General features: G+C 43.0%; 1 pseudogene; it reads left to right on the top strand.

The window, feature by feature from the left end:
* Positions 1-10,204: 10,204 nt before the first annotated feature.
* LOC112868685 (protein transport protein Sec61 subunit gamma pseudogene) lies at positions 10,205-10,455 on the top strand (annotated as a pseudogene).
* Positions 10,456-12,115: the final 1,660 nt, after the last annotated feature.

Here is a 12,115-nt window from a genome sequence, read left to right as displayed (position 1 = left end):
GAACAAAATGGACTATGGCCGTCCTCGGTGAGGAGAGAGCTGGTGGTGTGGAGAAGGGCAAAGAACAGACTTTCACACAAAAGCCCGTGACCCAGGAGGACAAACCCCCATAATATTTGGCTTTGAAAGCAACAGGGGCCGGAATCTCATGGGTTCTTACAAACAGCAGGACTTAAAGCCTGGAGTTTTAAAAATCAGTGGGCTCAGCTCTGGGAAAGCCCGGAGGGCATTAGGAAGTGGAGTCCCCGCCCTTAAAGAGACAGTATGACAAATGGCCCATAAAGATACAGCATAGAACTAACAGTTTGAAAAAAACGCTGGGGGCAGCTGGGAGGGAGAGTGACTTGCTCATCCTAGAGTGTAGCCCAGAGAAGCCGGGATCACAGGGCGACCCGCCCCCCAGGGAGAAGGGAGCTGGCAGGCATCATTTCCCTCCCCTGCCCCCTGGCATAAACACGGGGCTACCTTCAGGAGCTGGTGCCAACACTCACTCCATAACTTGCTTACACTAAGCCCTGTCCCCCAGCCACCCCCACCTGCTCTTGGGTGGATCTGCCCTTCCCAGTCACACTTGCCTGAGTCCCAGCACTGTGGGCCCCTCCCCAGAAGACCAGAGCAGACCCCACCAAGACCTGCCCTATACATTTTGCTGGACCTCACTATATCTGTAAAAATCAGTCAGGGGATTCACAAAATAAAAGGATGTAAAATATGACACCATATAGCAAAAACAGGGAGGGGAGGAGTAAATAATGGGTTCACATTTAAATGATCATCAACTTAATATAGACTGCTATATGCAGATGTCATATACAAATCAAATGTAACCAAAAATCAGAAACAACTACCAGATGTGCAAAGAATAAAGAGAAAGGAATCCAAGTATACCACTAAAGAAAACCAGCAAACTATTTGAGAAAGAGAAGACAAGAGCAGAGGGAAACTTCGGAAACAACCACAAAACAAACGACAACATGGCAATAAGTACATAACTATCAATAGTTACTTTGAATGTACGAAGACTAAACACTCCAGTGAAAAGACATAGGATGATGGAGGGGATGAAAAAACAAGACCCATCTATATGCTGCCTCCAGGAGACTCCTTTCAGACCTAACTGTATGCTAACTAACTTGAATGTAGATAAGTAAGTTTTTAAAAATAAAAAACATAAGTGGTACGTGTATAATGGAACATTACTCATCCACAATAAAGAACGAAATCTTGCCATTTGCAACAATCTGGGTGGAGCTAGAGATTATGCTAAGTGAAATATGTCAGAGAAAGACAAATACCATATGATTTCATCCACGTGTGGAATTTAAGAAACAAAACAAATGAACTAAGGAAAAAAGGGACAAACCAAAAAACCAGACTCTTAACTATAGAGAACAAACTGACGGTTACCAGAGGGGATGTCTGTGGGTGGGTGAAGTAGGTAAGTAGGTGGGCGGATTCAGAGAACACTTATCGTGATAATCACGGAGAAATGTATAAAATTGTTGACTCGCTATATTGTACACCTGAAACTAATGTAACACTGTACGTTAATTATACCAGAATTTACAAAATAAATTTTAAAAATAAAGCAGTAAATGAAATTCCTGTGTGAAAGATGTCCTCCCTCCTGAAGATAATTCTCTTCCACCCGGCGATTGTGCAAATGCAGGGAGAGGTTCCTGTGTGACAGCGCCCCCTTCAGGGCCTCCTGGCTCCATTCTAAATGAGGTGTCCTTTATTTTCACAAAGGCATGTGGTGGGGTGACATACTCTAGTTTCTTTCAGTCATTTTCCTTCCCAAAGTTGCTTGGCAAATCAGTAATAACCCTAGAAGTGGGTCTTAAAGCAGCCTCCTTACTTTACAAAATGTAGGGTTGGGAACTGGAGATTAGGGAACAAACCCTCGAGACCTGGTTCCCAGACTCCCACCAAAGAGAGCAGCGGGGTCATGCTGGTGGGAGGCGGTGGTATTCCTAGAGGGGCCTGCCCCAGACAGTGTGCAAGACGCTGGACCAAAGCCACCCAAGTTACCCGGCAGGGTCTGGGAATCCCCTACTACAGGGCTAGGAACCCCTTAGAACCTGGACAAAACCCCACAGGGCCAGGAAGACATGGGGTGGTAGTTTCTCAAAAAATTAAACGTAGGATTACTATGTGATCCAGCGATAATTCCATTTCTTGGTATATACTCAAAAGAATTAAAAGTAGGAACTCGACGAGATGTGTGCACACCCATGTTCACGAGAGCTGGGAGATGGAAGCAGCCAAAAGTCCAGACGGCGAACGGATAAACAAAATATATGTTGGTGTCTGTGGCGGTACAGGAATCCAATGCAATATTATTCAGCCTGCAAAGTGAGGAAATTTTGACCGTATGCTGCAACAGGGATGGGCCTTGATGACATCATGCTCACCGCGAACTATGAATGTCAAGAGTTCAGGTCAGGCGCTCTACGGTGTTGCTGCCTCGGCACCCATTCTGTGTGGCCAGGTGGCCTGGGGGGCCTTGAACTGACACCCCTCCTTGGAACACGTGCCCTAGGTAGCCCTCAGAGTCACAAGCAAACGTAAGCTTCGGATATGACTCCTCAATAGCCCTTTAGAACAAGTGTCCCCCACCCCCCCAAACTGTTACCTCTCAGGGTCCTCTTCATGTGTGTCCCTTAGATAAGACCCCAAAAGGTTACCAAAACCCCATTGTTTTTGAGGTGACTAATCTGCCCTTAGAAGAGGGGGACCCAAAGCACTGCACCCATAGACCCTAATAAAGGCATGAGCCCCAGGTCCTGCCTCTCTGCCTGCACTTTGCGTTGACCTCCCCATGTGACCCCTGGAGATGGTACCTTGACCTCCCAGTGTGACCCCAAGAGACGTGTACTTCCTCCAGGACCTGTGAATAATAAACTTCTCTATTTCAATTTCCTCGGTGGTGCTTTTTATTGTTATTGTTAAACCAGAACTTACCACGTGGCACCTGGGGCTCCTCTTTACAAATGCTAATTTAACTAAGTCACGGCAATTGTCTTCCTGAATGGGATGGATTCATCTGCTGGCAAGTGACCTGGGGAGTGGGGAATGCCTTTTAGCTGCAAATGCTTACCAACAGCCTCTCCCAGGAGATAATCTATCTGAGAGGGGTCCGCCACCCTCTGGCTTTCAGATGCTACTGTGGGCTGTACAGTATTGCCTATGCAGAGTACTTATTGCCTGTGCAGAGTACTACCTGTGCAGAGTACTTACTTCCTATGCAGAGTGCTACCTGTGCAGAGTACTTACTATCTGCGCAGTGTGCTGCCTTTGCATAGTGCTGGCTGTGCAGAGTAGTTATTGCCTGTGCAGAGTACTTACTGCCTGTGCTGAGTGCTGGCTGTGGAGAGTACTTCCTTCCTATGCAGTGTGCTGCCTTTGCACCGTGCTGGCTGTGCAGAGTACTTGCTGCCTGTGCAGAGTGCTGCCAGTGGAAAGTACTTACTGCCTGTGTAAAGCGCTACCTGTGCAGAGTACTTCCTGTCTGCGCAGTGTGCTGCCTGTGCAGAGCAGTTACTGCCTGTGCAGAGTACTTACTTCCTGTGCAGTATGCTGCCTTTGCGGAGTGCTGGCTGTGCAGAGTACTAACTGCCTGTGCAGAGTACTTCCTTCCTATGCAGTGTGCTGCCTTTGCACAGTGCTGGCTGTGCAGAGTACTTGCTGCCTGTGCAGAGTGCTACTTGTGCAGAGTACTCACTGTGCAGTGTGCTGGCTGTGCAGAGTACTTACTGTCTGTGCAGTGTGCTGCCTATACAGAGTACTCATTGCCTGTGCAGAGTACTGCCTGTGCAGAGTATTTACTATCTATGCAGTGTGCTGCCTTTGCAGAGTGCTGACTATGCAGTGTGCCCCCACCCTTCTCATCCCAAATTGCAAGCTCAGAGGAAGGCAGGCAGAGTTCCCCCCAAATTTTGGAACACTGCTTGTTGGAGCTGGTTGAGGTGTCATGGACATGTCTTCACCTATGAACACCCGTGGGAGTTAAGTCCTCCCGAGGTGTTATATTCTAAGATGGGACCTGGCTGACGGCTGTGAGGTGAATTGGCCAAGATTTTTGCAAGGTCCGTTGCGTTAGTTAATGGACTGTGTCTCAACCCTCCCCGAGTGTGGGCTACCAGACAAGGGTGGCAAGCGTGCCCTTAGGACTGGGAGGCTCCCCTTCTGTGACTGCTGTGCTGAGGAGCAGCACCAGGACTCCAAGCCCGTCCTCACTTTGGAAGTCATGGCTCCTGCAAAGGCAAGTGTGGCCATAGTCTGTGGTCCCTCAGTCGCTACACACCTTCCTGCTGTCCTGCCTTGTCCCCTGATCCTGTGAGATATGGTGAGTCCCACTCCTGGGGCAAGGTGGCATAAGAGCTAATGGCCCTAAATAGCACCTGGTGCTAAAATGCCCAAGGAGCTTAGCAACCTCCTCACCGAATGCAAACCACCCAAGGAAACAGCCCAGGCACTGCTCAGTGTGTGATGACCCCTCACGCCCTGGTTCTTGCTCTCGCAGGTCTAGAGGCCACACCCGCACTGCACTAGCGGGGGCTGACTCGGATTCCAGCGACATCTCCTGGGACACCCTGGGGAAGGGAGCAGCCACATACAAGACCCGGCACTGGAGAGGTCCACTGCAGATCTTTCCAGTGACAACACCTAAGGTCAAATCAATGAGGGATAATAGAGAATTAGAAGCTCAAACTTGAAACTTCATGTGTCTTGAAACTCAAAATATTTTAAAAGATTTTGTACAGCAGGAGGGAGACAAAAGGGCCAACTGGTTGTTGAGAGTACCTCGTTCTGGTTCTGTGCTATGTCAGCCAGTATTTCCAAGGACCCCCAAGTTCATAATCTTTTATTAAAAGACCCCCAGAGCCTGAGGACCAAATTCCTGAAAGATGCCAGTGACCCTGACCCCTACCCACGAGGGACTGCCCCAGAGACCATACCACTAAGTCCACCAGAATTAAAGGCTCCCACCACAGATGATCCCAATGCCATAACTGAGGCTACTGGTGACAAGGGAGAGCCAAATTATGCCCTGGTACCAAGCCCACCCCTGTGTCATTGTTATTACAGCAGAGGCTCAAAGCCAACAGTAGTCACTGGATGAATCCTGACTCACTCTCCATCAGATTGGTGTGGTCAATGGGTCTATCACTTCTTTTTTTTATTATTTATTAATTTTCTCTACAGGATGTTATAGGTTTTGTTTTTACTGTGGCTTTCTTACTAAGTGCCAGATACTGTGCTAAAAGTTATGCATGCACTGTCTCATTTAATCTTTTTCTTATTATTAAGTTTTATTTTATTCCAGTATAGTTAACATACAGTGTTATGTTAGCTTCAGGTGTAAAATATAGTGATTCAACACTTCCATATGTCAGCCAGTGGTCATCACAAGTGCACTCCTTAATCCCCACACCTATTATGAGTACAGGTCTTTCACCTCTCTGGTTAAGTTTATTCCCAGGTATTTTATTATTTTTGGTGTAATCGTAATTGGAATTTCTCTTTTCTGCTACTTCATCATTAGTGTACAGAAATGTAACAGAATTCTGTATATTGATTTTGTATCCTGTGACTTTGTTGAATTCATTTATCAGTTCTAACAGTTTTTTCATGGACTCTTTTCTCTCCCTTTCTCTGTATATATACATATGTGTGTGTGTGTGTGTGTGTGTGCGTGCGTGTGTGTGTGTGTGTGTGTGTGTGTGTGTTATCTGCCAACAGTGAAAGTTTTACCTCTTCCTTACCAATTTGGATTCCTTTTATTTCTTTTTCTTGTCTGATTGCTGTGGCTAGGGCTTCCAGTACTACGTTGAATAAAAGTGGCAAGAGTGGACATCTTTGTCTTGTTCCTGACATAGAGGGAAAGTTTTCAGTTTTTCTCCATTGAGGATGATGTTAGCTCTGGGTTTTTTTAAATTTTCTTTTTTTTTTTTTGAACGTTTTTATTTATTTTTGGGACAGAGAGAGACAGAGCATGAACAGGGGAGGGGCAGAGAGAGAGGGAGACACAGAATCAGAAACAGGCTCCAGGCTCCGAGCCATCAGCCCAGAGCCTGACACGGGGCTCGAACTCACGGACCGCGAGATCGTGACCTGGCTGAAGTCGGACGCTTAACCGACTGCGCCACCCAGGCGCCCCATCTCTGGGTTTTTTATATAGGGCATTTATTATGTTGAAGTATGTTCTCTCTAAGCCTACTTTATTGAGGATTTTTATCATGAATGGATGTTGTACTTTGCCAGATGTTTTTTTATGCATCTATTGAAATGATTATATGATTTTTATCCTTCTCTTATTGATGCAATGTATCACATTGATTTGTGAATATTGAACTACCCTTGCAACCCAGGAATAAATTCCACTTCATTGTAGTGAATGACTGATGGACTGATTGATTGATTTTAAGTAATCTCTACACCCAATATGGGGCTCTAACTTACAACACTGAGCTCAAGAGTCACATGCTTCATCCACTGAGCCAGCCAGGCATCCCCAAAGTTTTTTTTTTCTTTTTTAAAGTAGGCTCCATTCCCAGCATGAAGCCCAACATGAGGCTTGGCCCTGAGATCAAGACCTGAGCTGAAATCAAGAGTCAGATACTTAACCAACTAAGCCACCTAGTGAATGATGTTTTTAATGTACTGTTGGGTTCAGTTTGCTCATATTTTGTTGAGGATTTTTGCATCTATGTTCATCAGAAATATTGGCCTGTAGTTCTGGGGTTTTTTTTTTTTGGTTGTTGTTGTTGTTGTTCTTTGTTTGTTTAGTGGTATCTTTATCTGGTTTTGGTATCAGGGTAATGCTGACCTCTAAGAATGAATTTGGAAGCTTTCCTTCCTGTTCTATTTTTGGAATAGTTTGAGAAGGATGAGAATTAACTCTTCTTTAAATGTTTGGTAGAATATACCTGTGAAGCCATCTGGTCCTGAAATTTGTTTGTTGGGAATTTTTTGATTACTGATTCAATTTCATTGGTGGTAATCAGTCTGCTCAAATTTTCTATTTCTTCCTGCTCCCATTTTGGTAGGTGATATTTGTAGGAATTTATCCATTTCTTCTAGGTTGCCCAATTTGTTGGCATGTAGTTTCTCCTAACATTCTTTTATAATTGTATTTCTGTGGTGTTGGTTGTTATTTCTCCTCTTTCATTTTTTATTTTGTTTATTTGAGTCCTCTCTCACTCCCCCTGCCGCGCCTCTTTTTTAGGAGTCTGGCTAAAGGTTTATCAATTTTGTTGATCTTTTCAAGAACCAGCTTTTGGTTTTATTGATCTAATCTACTGTGTTCTTAGTTTCTATATCATTTATTTCTACTCTAACCTTTATTATTTCCTTCCTTCTGCTGGCTTTGAGTTTTGTTTGTTGTTATTTTTCTAGCTCCTTTACATGTAAGGTAGGTTGCTTATTTGAGATTTTTCTTGCTTTTTGAGGTAGGCCTGGATTGCAGTATACTTCCTTCTTAGAACAGGTTTTTCTGCATCCCAAAGATTTTGGACCATTATGGTCTCAATTTCATTTGTCTTCATGTATTTTTTTATTCCCTCGATTTCTCTGTTGACCCATTCATTGTTTAGTTACATGTTATTTAACCTCCACATATTTGTCCTCTTTCCTGTTTTCTTGTGGTAGATTTCTAGTTTCATAGCATTGTGGTCAGAAAAGATGCATGGTATGGCTTCAGTCTTTCTGAATTTGTTGAGACTTGATTTGTGACCTAACATGGGATCTATTCTGAAGAATGTTCCATGTGCACTTGAAATGAAAGTGTGTTCCACTGTTTTAGGATGGAATGTTCTTAATATGTCCATTAGATCCATCTGGTCCAATGTGTCTCATCTTCTGAAAGAAAGAAAAAGAAAGAAAGAGAAAGAAAGAAAGAAAGAAAGAAAGAAAGAAAGAAAGAAAGAAAGAAAGAAAGAAAGAAAAGAAAGAGGAAGGAAAGAAGGAAGAGAAAGAAAGAAAGATTTCTCCCTGCCCCAACAACAATGCAAACAATGTTTGCAGTCAATGAGATACTGCCACAACCTTGAACTCCTATTCTTTCCCAGTAAACTTTTGTTGAAAACAACCTTTCCCAATTTCTTTCTAACACCTAATTAAAGCTTACCTTCCCTTTGTCTCTTCTGATTTGCCTGTGGTTCACCATAGCATGCATGTTTCAAATTACAAGTCCTCTGTTATCCCCAAATAAGCTCATTTTGTTAGTGAAATAACTGGCTCTTTTATATTTAAGGTTGATGTCTTAACATAAAAATTATTTTGAGCTGAAGCATATTGAGAAGCAGCGAACCCAGAAAAAGCTCTCTCTTTACTGCCTAAAAGCAGGAAATAAATTCTCCTTTACTGGAGACAGACTTATCAGGCCAGTGATGGCACCAGAGGAATCTGCAGAAAACCTTATGTCAGTAGTTTCCTTCCGTGTTTCTACCTTCCCACAGTTTGCTGCCTTTGGAGCCTAAAATCCTCCCTTGTCTTATCATTTCTCTGCAAATTTATTATTGTTCATTGAAGATGGTACAGAAGCTGGAGTGCTAAGCCAGACTGCTTTTGAGTTACTTTTTTGAGGTTTCTCTATGCGATGTTCGCTGCTTGCACTATATAATGTTTTTCTCTTGCTAACCTGTCTTTATGTTAAAGAGCCCCAGCTGAAAACGTCAGATAGGTAGGGGCCATGTTGCCTCCCCTACAAGGTGAAGAAGTCTACATTCCTTCCAAAGAGGTCACAGTCTTAGACACCTGGTTCTATCACCAGTTTCTCAGTTTCCTTCCATTCCTTACCCACACACTTGATTACCCCCTCACCTCCCAGCCCACCTTGAGACCCTGTACCCCCACACCTGGGCTCTTTAATCTTTATTCAAATTATCCCACGGCATGTAAAGCCCCCCTTCAAATGCAAGTCAATTCTATCACCTTCCTCATAGAACTATCTCCAGTTCCTCAGCTGGAAATAACAAGTTCCTCCCTTTGGTTGTCCATTTCCCTTAGATAGTAGCAGGTGAGTGAATGGTAAAATTACAAGAAAAAAACCCCTGTAAACCCAGCTATGGTGCTCTAGGCAAATCAATTAATAGCTGTGAAATTTCTGTCATCCAGAAAAGAAAACCATGTTGCAGTATATGAATAATATTATGTAAATGATGTACTGTATCCACATATAAATAGTATCCTAATTGCTTAAAATGTCCGTTTAACTGTTGTATCTCCTATAATGTGTTATACATACACATGAAATACATACTCCTAGTTAGTACAAAATTTCATAAATGTAAAACAACGATAGCACTGTTTTCTGAGTGATAAGATTGTGGGATTTTCGCCACATCTTCACTGTTTTGAAATCAAGCTACTTTGTCCCCTTCTGTAGCCACACAGCTTCTGCCGATTTGTCAGTTTGTTGCTTCTCAGCTTCAAATTCACCCTTCTTGCCTGTTCCGGACAGTGGACAGCTGATCTGGCCCTTTCCTTTCCCTCCTGTCATGATAGGTATGAATCTCTGCCAGTGGACCATGCCTGGAGCACGGAGGAGGAAAGACTTGCCTTCCTGCTTCCAGTGTGCTTACCCATCAGGCCCTCCAAAACTTCTCTCCAACACAAGAGCAACAGGAAACCTGGAAAAAATGGTCAGAAACAACATTTTTGAAACTCTAGAAATTAGGGGCGCCTGGGTGGCTCAGTCAGTTAAGCGGCTGACTTTGGCTCGGGTCATGATCTCGCGGTCCGTGGGTTCGAGCCCCGCGTCGGGCTCTGGGCTGATGGCTCAGAGCCTGGAGCCTGCTTCCGGTTCTGTGTCTCCCTCTCTCTCTGCCCCTCCCCCGTTCATGCTCTGTCTCTCTCTGTCTCAAAAATAAACAAACGTTAAAAAAAATTTTAAAACAAAAAACAAAACAAAAAAACATACTCTTACCATTCAATTCAGCAACTGTTCTCCTGTTTTGGCGTCTACCCAGAGGACTGGGAATCTCATGTCTATACCACACCTGCAGATGGATATTTATAGCAACTTTATTACATAATTTCCAGAACCTGAAAGCAACATAGGTTTCCTTCAGTAGGTGATTGGATAAGTAAACCTTGGTCTATCCCGACGATGGGATATTACTGAAGTGCTAAAAAGAGATGAGCTCGTCCACTTTTGTGTACATGTCCTTGGCAACTGAGGTGTTGGCAGGCAGGCACCATGGATCAGGTAATGGAGTGCATAAAGCCAAGTCGCCAGTTTGTGAAGGGCTCAGTTTGACTGGTTAAAAGATGCACTACACCCGACAGCAAAGAATTCCAGAAGATTGTCATGGCAACAGCAATAAGATACGCTATAATAGGATTCATTGGCTTTTTTTGTGAAATCGATGCATATTCCTATCAATAACATCATTGTTGGTGGCTGAATATCTTTTAAGAAGAGTTTTTCATCTTGGGGATTGGTAAACAAGTGAGAATTGAAGAAGCTCATGGAGTAAAAATTTGCCTGTATGTTTTGGGTTTTTCTATGATTTTTTTCCTCCAGATGTTTTGTATTTCTAAATTAAAATAATTTTGAAATAACAAAATAAAAATTGAGCTATCAAACCATGAAAAGACATAAAGACATAAAGGAAAATTAAATGCATATTACTGAGTGAAAGAAGCCACTCTGAAAAGGCTACATACTGTGTGATTCCAACTCCGTGACCTTCTGGAAAAGCCTAAACTGTAAAACAGTAAAAAGTTTGGTGCTTGCCAGGGGTGAGGGGAAAGGATAGGGGTAGGATGAATTCAGGGGATTTCTAGGGCAGTGAAACTATATACTATAATATAATACCATAATGGTGGGTACGTGTCATTATGCATTTGTCTAAATTCATAGAATGTACACCAAGAATGATGTAGACCATGGACTTTGAGCAATAATGAAGTGAAAAACTGCTAATAAGTAAACAAATAAAATTTTTACCTAACCCAAAGTCATTAAGATATTTTGTTTTCATCTACAAGCTTCATTGCTTACATTTCATATTTAGTTTTGCAGTACACCTGGAATAAATTTTTGTGTATGGTGTGTACATTTTTTTCTTCATATGACTTTTCAAATGACTCTGTACTATTTTTTGAAAACCATCCTTTTCCCATGACACACTGTATTTATCCTCACCCTTTGTAATAGCTATAAAGTATTCCATTCTAAGTCACTCCCATTACTTATTTACCATCTGCCACGGCCTCTGCTATCATCAAACAGCATGAACATCTTTGGAGATCAAGGCATTCTTCTGCAATTGTTAAAAGAAAAGTGGAACTGAACTTCTGAGCCAGAAAACATTTTTTGAAAATTAATAAGTGATATGGTTCAAAACTGAAAGAATACAAAAAGGCCCAGTGAAAAGTTCACCTCCTACCAATCCTTCCAGTCCCTCCACCAGGTAACTGCAGTCATGAAATCTTGAGTATCTTTGCAGAAACCTTATAATGGACGAACAAGCATTAGTTACATGTTTTTCTTTACATAGCTAGTGGCACACTGTATGTTCTGTTCTGCATCTTGCCTTTTTAGCTAAACAATGTATGTTAGAAGTCTTCCTATTACTGCACATAAACAAGCATCGTCATTCATTTTTGAGGCCACATATTCCATTGGAAGGGTATACCGCCACTTAGTCTCCTACTGATGGACATCTGGAACGTTTCCAGTTTTTGCTGTTCCAATAATGCTACAATGAGTAACTTTGCACATGCCGTTTTACATGTGTGCGGTACATCTGTTGGGGGAATTTCTAGAAGTGGACTTGCTGGGTCCAAGGGGATATGCATCTGTCATTTGACCAGCATCACCAAATTACACTCCCACAAGCAAAGGGTAAGAGTTCCTGTTTTCCCATAGCCCTGGCCTTTTATTTATTTATTATTATTATTTAATTTTTAAAATGTTTATTTACCTTTGAGAGAGAGAGAGACAGAGACAAAGAGACAGAGCACGAGTGGGGTAGGGGCAGAAAGACGGAGACACAGAATCCCAAGCAGGCTCCAGGTTCTGAGCTGTCAGCACAGAGCCCAACCGGGGGCCGAACCCACGAACCGCGAGATCATGGCCTGAGCCGAAGTCAGACACCTAGCC

Source organism: Puma concolor, chromosome D4, assembly GCF_028749965.1.
Source record: "Puma concolor isolate L17-30 chromosome D4, mPumCon1.1.hap2, whole genome shotgun sequence".
NCBI classification, from domain to species: Eukaryota; Metazoa; Chordata; class Mammalia; order Carnivora; family Felidae; genus Puma; species Puma concolor.
Note: the sequence above shows the minus strand (reverse complement) of the source record. Positions and strands in the feature narration are given on the sequence as shown.